At 40.4% G+C, this 12885-nt stretch overlaps 1 protein-coding gene across 3 annotated transcripts in view; it reads right to left on the reverse strand.

The window, feature by feature from the left end:
- The window catches only part of pdzrn3 (PDZ domain containing ring finger 3), a 233563-nt gene that overhangs the window by 52493 nt on the left and 168185 nt on the right, over nucleotides 1-12885 (reverse strand). The gene's annotated exons all lie outside the window — the stretch shown is intronic.

The following is a 12885-nucleotide window of genomic DNA, read 5'->3' on the forward strand; positions in this document are numbered from 1 at the left end:
GCCATGAACATGTAGCCCAACCTTTGCCGATGTCCTTCCCAAATGCTACTGCCCACCACCCAAGGAATGCTTTCATTTGGGGACCATTTCATCCTAGATTTTGCATTTTCCTCCCCCACAGGCAGGCATCCCAGGGTTCTTCTCCATTGGTGTGAAATTTGCATGACCCTGCCTACTGTCTTTCCCTTTCAAATCTATCTGCATAACAAACAGAGCACAACTGAGCAGCAACTAAATTTCCTGGAGGAGTTTGGAGATTGACTCCACATGGTGGAAGTTGTAGTTCACCCTGCATCAAGTCAGAGCACTGTGACTCCTACTGGGGAATTTAGAGGAGTTGTAGTTCACCTACACCCAGAACGCTATGAACCCAAACAATGATGGGTCTGGACCAAACTTGCCATGCATACTTGATATGCCCAGATTTGAATAAGGGTGGGTTTTAAGGGGAATTGGCCTGAACATTTGGGAGTAGTAGGTACTGGGATTTATAGTTCACCTGCAATTGAACCCTACCCATGATGGACCAGGACCAAACTTGGCACACAGAGTCCCCATAACCAACAGAACATATTGAACAAGTTTGGGGAAAAGGGAGTTATAGTTCACCTGCATCCGGAGAAACAGTGACCCCCACCGATAATGGACCATGAACCAACTTTGCACAAGAAGCCTCATGACCAACTGAACATACTGCAGGGGTTTGTGGGAATGGGCCTTGATTTTGGGAGTTGTAGTTCACCTATATCCAAAGACCACTGAACCCAGCCAATGACGGATCTGGACCACACTTGGCACACAGACTCAACATAGCCTGCTGTGGATACTGACAGATGTTTTGGGACAATTGCCCCTGGAATCTGGGAGCTGTAGTAGTTAACCCCCATCCAGAGAGCACTGCAGCCAGGCAATGACCAGCCAACAACAGATCTGGACCACACTTGGTATACAGACCCAAAATGGCCAACTTTGAATACTGGCAGGGTTTGGGGAGGATTGCCCCACGATTCTGGGAATTGTAGTTCACCCACTGCAAACTGAGAATACACAACATTCAAAGACAACTAATGCCTTTTTCAAATAACCCGGGCACCGCCGGGTCCCCAAGCTAGTTCTCTATAATTCTCTTGCTCCCTAGAGTTTAGGAGGAAAGCCTGTGCTAGAAAGGCAGCACTGCCAGTAATGGATGGAAGCCAAGGGACTAGCTTTTATGCCACACATTTACAAAGAGGTTTGTCAATTTAGCTCAGACTAGAAATGAAATGCTTCCTCATATTAGAGCTCATTAAAATAACCCTACATTCATTTTTTAAAAATCATGCTGAGAGAAAAGGACTGTTGATAGACTGGTGTGTTGTTATTTTAGAATGGCTGTTGAATGTTTTGATCACCTAAAAAATGTGGGTGTGCCAAAGCTGGAACTTCTGGAACTTGGACCCTTTTCTTGCTCTGTGTGTCTTTAGATCAACCTTCCCCAAACCAATGCCATCCAGATATGGTGAGATACAATTCTCATAATCCCTGGCCAATGGTGGTTATTATAATCCAGCTCTTCTGCAAATTGTGGAAAGTTCAATTAGATGGAAGAGCAGACAGATACTACTCTGTCCAGAAATGTGTGTGGCTGGAACTACGTACAAGACTATTAGAACTCTTGTCCACCTTGAATTTTAGCAGGCTCTTGTAAATATAGTATTTTAGATGTATGAAATGGATCACTAAAATTCAGGTATGTCAAAACAGAGCAGACCAGAGCATTGGTTCCAGATCTAGTGCGATCTTTTTGCCTGATAGTAATCATGACCTGCATGTAAGACACACTGCATGTAAGAGGGCTTTAAGTAGAAAATTTATGCAACTACTTTTCCCCACTTTTTCTCCCAATCATCTCAGGGCAAGATTTAAATGGAGTTTTTGATATTCGAAAATGTTCAAACATATGCTTGATTTTCGCTTCTGCCAAGAGAAGAGCATGTCTGATGTTTGGCATATTGAATGCATATTAGAGCTTTCATATGGGAATATCTGGGGTGACTGAAAAAGTCACCAGGATATGGAAGAAGATCAGCCATGTGAATCCAGCATAACACTACTACTTTCATGGGAGTTGTTTAGATTTATATCAGTGTCAGAACGGTTGACATTTTGCCCCATATCCTACCAGTGAGACAGCTTTGAACACTGTTAATGAAGAATGAGGTATTCCAACAAGATGTCTATCTTGCCCCAGGAATCCAATTATAATGATCCCATAGTGTGTGAAGAAGATCAATGGTAAAATATATACAACCCAATCATTCTTTGAAAGAAGAATATATTAATAAGGAAGCAGTCATTTCTATGATTTATGGTTACCTCTATCTACTGGCCTCCCATATATACAGTGAAGTTTTCTATAATTTAAAGCAGCTAAGTTCTGAAGTTCAAAAAGTGTGTAAAGGTTAGGACAGGCTTGGCCTTGTTAGATCTGTGGCCCCACAATGATATTAGGCTGCAAACCACATCATTCTTCACCATTAGCTGGTGATGGTGAAAGAAGCTGAAATCAAGGAATATCTGAAAGGCCCCCATGTGTGTGTGAGCAAAAGAGAAATAACATGCACATTCATTTCTATTCACAGTTAATATACTTCAGTGCTCTTTGCACAAACACAGGCCCTGTGCACCATCCCCCTCTTCTCTGGACCTCCTAACATAGATCAGAGGGAAGGGATGCCTTTCTGGGGAACCATAGAGCAGTGGTTTTCAACCTATGGGTCCCCAGATGTTTTGGCCCTCAACTCCCAGAAATCCCAACAGCTAGTAAACTGGCTGGGATTTTTGGGAGTTGTAGGCCAAAACACTTGGGGATCCACAGGTTGAGAACCACTGTCATAGAGGGTGACATTTGGTTCCAAGGCCTTATGGTTCCTCATCTCTGGGCTACAGTATCAAATATTCTGAAGATACCCTATTTGCCAGCTAAAATGTATAGATTGTTACTGGAGTTTGACAAACTTAATTATTTGTAACCACTGCATATGAAAGCTGGACAAGATGGAAGTTGGAGCTACCTGCCCCTACCCTATCTCTAAAGGATCTCAGGTATTAAGAAATTTACATTTATAATTCCAGATGGCATAGATATGATCAAGATGAAAATCACACTATCATGATATGGGCCAACACACTGACATAATTAAAGCCAGTCTTCCACTTTCACTAGGGTTAGGGTGGCAGGTCTCATGAAAGTGGGAAAACCGCAAGATTTCCCTTCTGAATTAGCACATTTCTTTATTTTATGTGCAAAAACTTGCTATTTCCAAAATCATTCTTGAAGAATGCACTTGAGGAATAATGGGACAGAACATTAATTGTACTGTAACATTTTCCCTAGTATTTTGATCTCTGTAACTAACAAGCACTGCTGAAGCTGGCACTCACTTCTTGATGTTTTTCTTTATTATCTCTGGAGGAATGTAGTTAACATCCTATTGCCTTGTTAGATTTTAATTAATTAGTTTAGGTTGGCTATCTTTGGTTTTGTAGAATTCAAGCAAAGGTTTGAGAATGAGTTCTATCTATAACCAAGATAGAGCATTGCTCTACATATCAATGGGATTAATTTGTACTGTAGGATAAGAATATCAAAGAATATCCAGATGCTTCTGGACTACAACTCCCATCAGCACAGCCACTTATAATGAATAAGGAGTAGCACTCAGATAACATCAGGAAGGATGAATTTCTTCTTCCCCTGATTTATTTGTTGAGAAAATTTGAGCTAGGCAATAACGTAACTTGATTTTTTATTTTGTTTATGTTAGGCAGATCCATCCAACACGATTTCCAAGAAAAGCTACCTTTAAACCTTCTTTCCATAAATTTATTTAAAAGAACTTGTCTTATGATCCAAGTCATTATTTTCTTCTGCATGCAAATTTAATCAACCAGAACTCATCTGATTAAATCAATTAAAATTTACTGAATCAAGGTGTGTTCTACAATATTTTTAGTACTAAGTAGGGCAACAGCTCCAAAACCAAAGTGCCCACAACCCACTTATCCTCCCTTCCTATTTCCTCCTCCCCTATCACATAGTCTTGTTGAATAGATTGCCAATTCAGGATTCTTCTCTTCTGCTGTACATGTTTTGAGGCTGACCATTTTCAGGAATGGAGCCCCTGGTGGCACAGTGTGTTCTAGCACTGAGTTGCTGAACTTGCTGACTGAAAGGTCGCAGGTTCGAATCCAGGGAGCGGAGTGAGCGCCTACTGTTAGCCCGAGCTGCTGCCAACCTAGCAGTTTGAAAACATGCCAATGTGAGTAGATCAACAGGTATCGCTCCAGCGGGAAGGTAATGGTGCTCCTTGCAGTCATGCCGGCCACATGACCTTGGAGGTGTCTACGGAAAATGCAGGTTCTTCAGCCTAGAAATGGAGATGAGCACCAACACCCAGAGTCAGACACAACTGGACTTAATGTCAGGGGAAAACCTTTACCTTAACCTTATTTTCAGGAAGCCAGAAGAGCTGTCATGGGGAGAACCAGGGAATCTCATGTGCCTATATTTGAAAATAGGATGAGCAGCTTATATGAGAAAACACTCTTATTTGCTCTTCAGCAACATTCAAAGTGGCTCTGTACATTGCTATATCTGTCCAGAAGGGAGGGAGGGAGGTTATATTAGGGATGGGCAAAGGTTTTTCTTTTTCACATGGCAGCATATAATGAATATTGTGGGCACCATAGCTTTGCAAATGTATTGAGTGGAGAGAGACAGAGAAAACAAGACCAGTCAACTTCCTGTTTTATTGAACTATACATCAAGACTACTGATATCATGAAGCCTCCGGTTGTGCAGTGGGTTAAACCCTTGTGCTGGCAGGACTGATGACTTGAAGGCTGAATTGCTGACCTGAAGGTTGCCAGTTCAAATCCAACCTGGGGATAGCGCAAATGAGCTCTCTCTATCAGCTCCAGCTCCATGTGGGGACATGAGAAAAGCCTCTCACGAGGATGGTAAAAACAAAAAAACAACAACATCTGGGTGTTCCCTGGGCAACATTCTTGCAGACGGCCAATTCTTTCAGATTGTTTCTCAAGTTGTTCCTGATATGAAAAAAAATGAACTAATTATTATGCATTATATGGTTTGTCAGTTGTTAAAGGCTACAAACCTATTTAAGACCTGTTGAAGTATTGATGGGTCTTACTACTGAATAGACATGTATAGCATTACACTCTTAGTCATTGACAAATGTGACGAAGAAAACTTTTTTCTGCTTAAGACAGACTAAGCAGCTTTCCTTTGTATAAAATCATGCCAATCCTTGGGATTTGTGCTACAAAAAAATGTCAGTTCTATTAGACTACAAATGTCTGTGTCCCATTTAGAGTGGCCTTTATGGTCTGATAAACTTCTTTTGCCAGTTCTTCAGAGTTTTACATTTTGAGGAGGGGAAAACAGCGGAACTGTATCACAAAAGCCACAGCCAAAAAGCCTATATTCTAAATCTCTTTTCTCCTTCTCTTTCAGAGTCTGGGGAAAAGAGGTTCAAAGTACAGGTTAATTCTTTTTTTACTGATTCATCTAATCCGTCTTTTATTAGAGCAGAATGGATAGTCTTTTTTTTTTTTAAACAACAACGGCAGAACTCTATTATTTAGTAATAGACTGTTTCAAAGTGTTTGTGCGTCTGTGTGTACATTTCCCTTTTTTCTTGTAAGCTATTCATGTCCCCCTTCCCTCCATGAGTTAAGAATAAAAGGAGAGTTCTTTATTGAATGAAACAAAATCCACTTCTCCTCTCTAAAAATATTTAGCTTTCCAAAGGGGGAAAAATTCCCTGATTGGGAAATCTCGGCCCTAAAGAAAATGACACTGAGATGGGTTAATTAGAATGAACCTTGCGTCATCTCTTTGCTGTGCCTCTAGCATACTGAAAGTTTCATTTCAGAACAAAACAAAGATCAACTGTAGGCCTGTTGTAAACCATGAGCTCATTGCAAGTACGTATGTAAGGACTTTTTTTTACAACACTCTCTCCCCAACTAGTTATAACCAGGCAGTGAAAGGAGAAGGCATGGCTCTATAGCTCTTATTTGGGATGAGACTTCAATCAAAATCAACAAAACCAGTGGTAAGCAACAACTGTGTTTCAGTTCAGCAACATCTGGAAGGCTATACGTTAGTATTATTGACTTAGGGGGAAAACGCCCAAAGTCCATTGTACTGAGTTGTAATCTGATTCAGAAATAGTCTTCTCGTTTCTTAAAATTGTTGTTGATCATAAGTAGATCTAAATGCTGTCTCAGCCTGCATTCAAAGAAGTATAGTTTCCAAGTAGAGGGAAGTAATAATCCCATTATATTTGGTGTTGTTGGTGCCTTCAAGTCATTTCTGACTCATGACAGCCCAAACATGAGTCTATCATGGGGTTTTCTTGGCAAGGTTTGTTCAGAGGGGGTTTGCTTTTGCCTTCCTCTGAGATTGAGAGAGTGTGACTTGCCCATGATCACCCAGTAGGTTTCTATGGCTGAGCAGGGATTTGAACATTGGTCTCTCATTGTCATTTCTCAAACCCCATACTGCAGAGCCCCACTTATACAACACTGAACATGAAAACAGACATTAATCTAATGCAGGATCTACAGAAAATCCTTGCTTGCCCACAAACTACTGGCAAGCTCGTATTTACGTCAAAGAAGCAGACTCCAGAGGAACTTCACTTTCCTTTCCTGTTTTCTTTCTTGACATGCCCACTTGAACAACACAGCTAAAGAACGTGAGTTCTGGCATAAATGTTTACATTATGCCTGTCTTTATTCCTGGATGGGCCTTCACATGAGGGTTTAGCGTAAACATGGTCCAAAAATATCCCTGATATCCCTGATAAAGTTGAGGGAAGATGAAAGGGATAATGCCTGGAGTACACAATGTATAGAAGAAGTTACTGAGGGAAAAGATCAACTGCACTAAGGTAGATCACAATAGACAAGAAGAAAATCTTTTCTGGCATGAATCAACTTTTTCTGTTGCCTCATTAAGGCACCAAATATGAAACAGTGTTTTTCCTGGCAGGTAATAGACTTGCTGCCTGAAACAGAAGTCAATCCCATGGAGTTATTTTGGTATGTGAAGCATGAAATCCCAGGAGAAATACTCTCCTCTTTTGATAGCAGAGTAATAATAGTGTAAATTGGGTCAGAGAAAGGTGGGATATAAATTTTTCAAACAAACAAACAAACAAATAAATAAATAAAGGACAAACAATTTGCTGCCTTTTAATGAGAGTCCAAATCTGTTGACTGGGGCAGTTGTTTCACTTCATCTAAGGGGAGAACTGATGTGCTTTCATAGGGAATCCACTCATCCTGAGATAGATGGGGAATGTTCCAACCACCTAAATCATTTTAATACTAGGGAAAGAGCGTCTGGTTTTTGAGGAATAAAAGATGGTGACAATATCTGGAAGCATATCTTTTGGTGCTCTTCTCTAACACAACAACCACCACAAACTTTTCCTACAATGAGAATCAGACAAAACAAGCAAGACAGAGGAAAAATGAGAATGGCTTGCCAATTGACTCAATTCCAATATATGCAACTTTAGTGCTCTTTTGGTGCTCCTGAAAATGAGCCATGGCCTTCCTTTTCATTATTAATGAATGGAACACAGCTCATTTATTAAACCTGCATTTTTTCCTGTGCTCCATATGCCTGTTTTCTCCTTCTAGTATCTGACATGTGACAGTAAAGCCCCAAGTAAATGTCCTCAGTGCTTCCTCCCTTGGGAATTTTTACCACCTGCTTCATAGCGTTGAACAGATGTATATATGTAAACCATTACAAAACCTGTTCACTCCAATCATTTATCATTTTAAAGAGGAAAAATACATTTTTCTGTGTAAATCAAAATATGTAGACCACCAATCCCACATTATGAAAAAAGTGAATGTGCTGAATTTGGAATATATTTACTGCTAAAGTTATTTGGAGGATTGTGGGATCATCTTTATTGGTCAGGCTCTTTTTAGTTACTCAGCCTTTACACTTACCCTTTTTTTTACACAATGCCTCTTTTTTTTATTACACAAACAAATACTCGAGGAAACCATCTACCATACAATGTAAAATGGGATTTTCTATAGGGAGCTCAACGGAGGTGTTGCATTATTCATCACTAACTGAAGAGGAAAATTTCAATTGCCAGTTTCTAGTAAATGGTCTAATTAAGAAAAGGGGATTCTGAGCCATGGACAGGCGCCACAATCATTAAAGCCCATTTTTCAGAAGATTACAGGTCTCCAATCTATCAGGGAGAATACCAAACCAATTTAGCGGCAGAAAACCCTGCCTACAATGAAGCATTTGGACACAGGGCTTGCCATGAAAGGTGCTGCCATGAAAGGTCCCCCCTCTTCACAAGGTAGTGTTAACTTTCTGTCATTTGAAAAGGGGACACTCTCTCCTCTTCATTCTCAGCTGGAGAGACTGTATAAAGACTGTTATAAATATAGTGGAACTGAAAGAGAACTTTGAAATTTCAATTAGGTGTTGCTCTTGTTGAAAGATAGCTCTATCTTCCAGGGTGGCTTTTATTCAATAATCTTAGTCCTAGACATTAATGACAGCTCAGCTGAAGCCCCAGTCATATCTCCTGTGCTTGTAGCTACTGAAGATATGAATAAGTTCAACAGACCATGTGGGCTAACTTCACTCTCTAGTTGCCAGTATATATACTGGCCCCACCAGCTGGTGCATGACTGATGTCATATTGAAAGAGTTAGGAATGCCTATCCATCTATCTAAAACCTACGACATTATTTTTAAGGCTCCAGAGATCTGGGTTTTTTCACAGGCAACATGCAGGCATACATTTGTACCTAACTCAAGAAAGCACCCCATCCTCATAGAGCTAAAGCTCAGGCAAACTTCCATCATGTGTGCTATTTAATCCTTCCTCTTAGCCATGATTTGTACCCATGGCCACACCCACCAATCTTTTCAGCATAGACTGGGGAGGTGTGTCCTCTTCACACAATATGATCTCCTTAACCATAAGACTGATGCTGGTAGTTTCAACTATCTACATTTGGCAAAATATATGCTCTCTAGGAATTTTCTAGGTCCTTCAGGCAATTCTATAGAATGCTTCTGTGACAAATTACCACAAAATTGACCTAGAAAACTCCTGGAGAAGATACTTCTTGGAATTTTTAAAGGGTCTTCATTGTAATTCTAAGGTATCTTCTGACAGAAGTTGTTGGTTTCATTAGGGCTCGCTATTATACATGGTTTCCTGTTTACACTGTATGCTCAGGACCATATCCCTTGTGGATATAGGGTTTTTAGCTATGGGGGACATTGTCCCCTTCTAGAACTGAAGCCCGACCAGCGTTGTAGAAGCTGCCAGAATATATGATTCACTGTCAAAACCTTTGATAACCAAGGCTCACACCGCATCCACAAACTGTGGGATAATAGAGGAGAGAATCCAACATGGTAAGCAAGCTTATTATCTTTAATTATTTTGTTTTATATTTAAGCTAAAAAAGACAATGGGATTTTGGCCTGCATAAATAGGATTATAGTGTCTAGATCCAGGGAAGTCATTCTACCCCTCTATTCTGCCTTGGTCAGGCCACACCTGGAATACTGCGTCCAATTCTGGGCACCGCAATTGAAGGGAGACGTTGACCAGCTGGAAGGTGTCCAGAGAAGGGAGACTAATATGATCAAGAGTCCTACGAGGAGTGGATGAAAGAGCTGGGCATATTTAGCCTGCAGAAGAGAAGGCTGAGAGGAGACATGATAGCCATGTATAAATATGTGAGGGGAAGTGATAGGGAAGAGGGAGCAAGCTATATTTCTGCTGCCCTGGAGACTAGAACAATGGTTTAAAACTACAAGAAAGGAGATTCCACCTGAACATTAGGAAGAACTTCCTCACTGTGCAAGCTGTTTGGCAGTGGAACTCTCTGCCCCAGAGTGTGGTGGAGGCTCCTTCTTTGGGGGCTTGCAAGCAGAGGCTGGATGGCCATCTGTCTGGGGTACTTTGAATGTGATTTCCTGTTTCTTGCCAGGGGTTGGACTGGAGGTCTCTTGCAACTCTATGATTCTATGATTTATTCAGTTCTTTCCAATATGAAGTCAGGATACATGCAAATGAAAAGCAAAGGAAAATGGAAATCTGACAATGGGTCATTAAATCATCCCAAAGCATTTCCTTGTTATAGTGCAGTGTCACACAGAAGTAATCACACTTCCTTTCTCTTGACTATTTTTTTGTTTACAACTTGGAAAAGAATTTTTTTCTTATCACCATTATGGACAGAATCCTGAATATCCTCTCCTTTTTCAGCCCCCTCAAGCCTGATAGAAATGTGATTCAACTATTTCCAAATGGCAGACTGCACTACCTTTTCCCCAAGCAGCTGATGTCAGGTATTATGGCCATCGTGAATATGAAGTAGTTCTTGGTGAGTAAATCTAGGCAATTGGTTTATGATCACTATTTATTTATTTAGTCATTCATGATAAGTGCTTGGTCATTATTGTTAAGAGATTAGAGAATGGGTGAATAACATTTCTGTCAGGTTTGGGGATGGTTGGATCAGAAGTTACCTAGTTAAGTATACTTAATTATGTAGCTCATAGAGGCTTTTAGCCTCTATCTCAACCAGCTTTTGTACCATCCCTCCATAATGAAGTAAAATGATTGCTGCTATGAGAATACATTGAATAAAATACATGATATTCATCCTTCACAATGTCCACAGCATAGCAAAGTAATAGCACATAGGGAAGGATTTTCTCCAATGCTATTACTCTGTTGCTATATCATGTTTGCAGAGAAGTGCCCATAACCACCAGTGAACACCTGTTTGAAAAAGCAACCACATTGTTGGCACTGAAAGATTTCAATGCCTGACTCCACTGGGTTGTCAGACTATTATAGCAGCAGGAGCATACCATGAAACAGCATGGATGTCTGTTGGGAATATATTGTGTCAGTTGGGAAAAAAGAAATTTGGAAGTGGATCATGACCTCCAGGATTGCTAGAGGAACAATTCTGCTATGTCAGTACTCTTTCTAGCTGAGCTTTTCCCAAGACCTTTGGTGCCTTAAGTAAAATTGAAAGAGATTTGCAGCTGGGGAACATGAGTTCAGTCCTCTGATGTTGTTCTCTAATAGTAAGGCAAGCAGTAACAAATGTGGTAGCGTTGGACATGACTGCCCCATGTGCTCTGTCAGCTTCCGCCACACAGACTGCTGTTTGTACTGCTAAAGCTGATCAGCAGGACCAAGCTGTCCATTGACTAAATCCTACTTCTTCAACTTAGCAGTGTTTAGGAGGTAAACTGGCTAAAATCCAAGGCCTTCCATTTAACTAGGTCATGGATCAGGCTGCTTAAACCAAGGGTAAAATTCAGTGAATAGAGGGTGAGGTAAAAGATGTTTCTCAATTTACAGTATGGGCCTACTTGCTCAGTCAACATAAACAGGCCCCTGAGTCAATGGCAGCTTGTTAGATGGTTTTAATCTCATTGGGTTGAGTGACTGAATTGAGGCCATGCAAAACATCTTATGCAGAAATTAACTGTATTTTTTGCTTAAATGTAATTATGCACTTTGCAGTTACTGACTGATATATTACAATATAACTCACCAGGACTCGTTTTTCTAAAGACCAGAGGATAGCATTGGTATGTTGAATAACTGAGATTTAATGTAAAATGTGCATCTGTTTTTTTCTCATCAACACTTCAAATAATCCAACCGCATGGCCTTCATTAAACCTGTATCTAAGTGCTTCCATAATGAAGGTTCATTATTGCTGCCAATATGTTATCAAGACAACCCCCTTTCATCTGAGACTTTCTCAACACTGTGCAAACTTCCTAGTTCCACAAAAAATTAACTGTTCTCAAAGTCTATCCAGGCTTATGCTTGGTACGTCACTTCTTAGTGTGGAGTCACTTAATCATACCCCCCCCCCTCCGGAAAGGAGATCCCATGGATATAAATGTGGCATATTCTAAGATGTGTATAGCATCACAGATTAACCATCTTCCATATCTCATAAGCATTTACATCTAGGGGTATCCATCTATTGGGAGGATGGATTACGCACTCAGGATTTGTACTTTGGTAGAGAAGGCTAGAGACCTTCTCTACAACTCTCATGACTCCATATAATTGAGCCATAGTAGTTAAGGTGGTTTCTAACTGTATTAACTTTACAGTGTAGAGTGACCCCACTTTTATTCTATTCAGTTTGGAACAGATTTCATTTGCGCTCGTATGGGGCAACACAGAAGAGAAGGAGGGTTAATTCTGCTGACTGAACAGCTCATGGAACAGTTAACATTGTTCAAGAAAACAGATAAAACTCTTATGAAGGATACCGCTAAGCCATGCAAGGAGATGAATACCTATAATATAAGCATTAGTTTTTCTGTGTTCTAGTCACTGTTGAAATGCAGCCCCCGCATCCAGAAAGCCTTACAGTTCACAGTTCTACAAAACATTTCTCATTGTAGTAGAGGGAGCAATTGCTTATCCTGAGAGCTCACTGATATAAAACAACCATGACAGTTTACACGCCCCTCTGTTTGTAGTTACAAAGTTTTCAGTAAAACAATGATGTCCTCTGGGAGATATAGAAGAAATACATCCAAACTGGTGTTAAAAATTTAATGGTTTTTGCCAGCACAAAATGTAAGCCCTGTTTTATTTACCACCTTCTGAATGACAAGAGTAGCTCCACAACAAAGACCGTATCACCTTTCACTGTGATTTGCAACACCCTCTGCTGGCAAGGTAGAAACCTTTCACATCAGCCAACAGATGCAATATTGCTGGCAAGCACTCTGACCATTTCTCATTTCTTGAAAGT

The sequence above is a fragment of the Anolis carolinensis genome, chromosome 2 (assembly GCF_035594765.1).
Source record: "Anolis carolinensis isolate JA03-04 chromosome 2, rAnoCar3.1.pri, whole genome shotgun sequence".
Classification (NCBI taxonomy): Eukaryota; Metazoa; Chordata; class Lepidosauria; order Squamata; family Dactyloidae; genus Anolis; species Anolis carolinensis.